Genomic DNA, 1,342 nt, shown 5'->3' with positions numbered 1-1,342 from the left:
GCAAAATAAAGCTCGTAACAACTTCATCTAAGTTTCTTCATTACGTTCCTTTCCCTAATGGAATATAGAACAGATATTGTCTTTTAAGGACAATAAAATTAAAAAAAGTTATTATGAAAATTTTGAAAGATGTATATTATTGGTCACTTGGTCGATACCACTTCTGCATGGTGCACTGTTAGTCCCCGATGCTTGCCATAGTCCAGTTGTAACTGCAATCTCAACTACATGATATATACAAAAAATAAATTAAGAAACTTAGCTTTTTTTTTTATTCTCTTTTGCTTTCATTGCACCGCTAGTACATGTATTTTTAGATAAAGTTACTTAATTTTCAAATTTGAAATTTTGAGCGTTCTTGAAAAAGATGAACCAGAAAACTCTTCTGCATCAGATTTTTACTTTTTATCGCTATTACCACTTTGAAATTTTGGTTCAGTAACTTCGTTGTGAGCATCAACCCTTATTTTAAGGAAATCAAATTAGAAATGCCGACTCTAGAATATCGGAATCAACTTGGGGGATTTACTCCATATGTAGGTGTTGCATGAATGTTTCTACTGAAAGACGGAAACTAACTAAAACCCCACCACAATCTGTATGTATGTGCCTGTCCCAAGTCAGGAGCTTGTAATTCAGTGGTTGTCGTTTATTTATGTGTTACATAATATTATTTGTTTTTCTTTCAATGTATGTACATAAATGAGGCCGTTAGTTTTCTCGTTTGAATTGTTTAACATTGTCTTATCGGGGCCTTTTATACATGTAGCTGACTATGCGGTATGGACTTTGTTCATTGTTGAAGACCGTACGGTGACCATTAGTTGTTGATTTCTGTGTTATTTTGGGTTCTTGTGGAGAGTTGTCTCATTGAGAATCATACCACATCCTCTATTTTTATATTTATAATAATAGAAAAAAAAGTATTTCCATTTCTGAATGATAAGGTTTCATTACAGAACTGTATGGTGTAATTATTAATTATAGTTTAAGTATGTAGCATACTATAAACGTTACATCAATCGTTTACTATGATAGTTTCAATGCCTCTATGAAGGGCTTTTGATTTTAAAACTTTCAAGAAAATATTAGATTTCATTTATTTGCTTTGAAATCTACGATATAAAAACGTTCTACTACGCTCTACTATCATTACAAAATTATAAGACTGGTATAATAGTAATATTATAAAAAAGCAAACTAAAACAAAACCAGAATGAAAAGCAAAAACTGAGTTAATGAATTATTTCAGCTAATGGTATGGACATTTGTTTAATGCATAAAAAATATCTCTTTCATTAGCGTTTAACGAAAATTATTAACAATCATGATCAAATGCACA

This window comes from Mytilus edulis, chromosome 9, assembly GCF_963676685.1.
Source record: "Mytilus edulis chromosome 9, xbMytEdul2.2, whole genome shotgun sequence".
Classification (NCBI taxonomy): domain Eukaryota; kingdom Metazoa; phylum Mollusca; class Bivalvia; order Mytilida; family Mytilidae; genus Mytilus; species Mytilus edulis.
The sequence above is the reverse complement of the archived record's forward strand: the minus strand, read 5'-3'. Positions refer to the sequence as shown.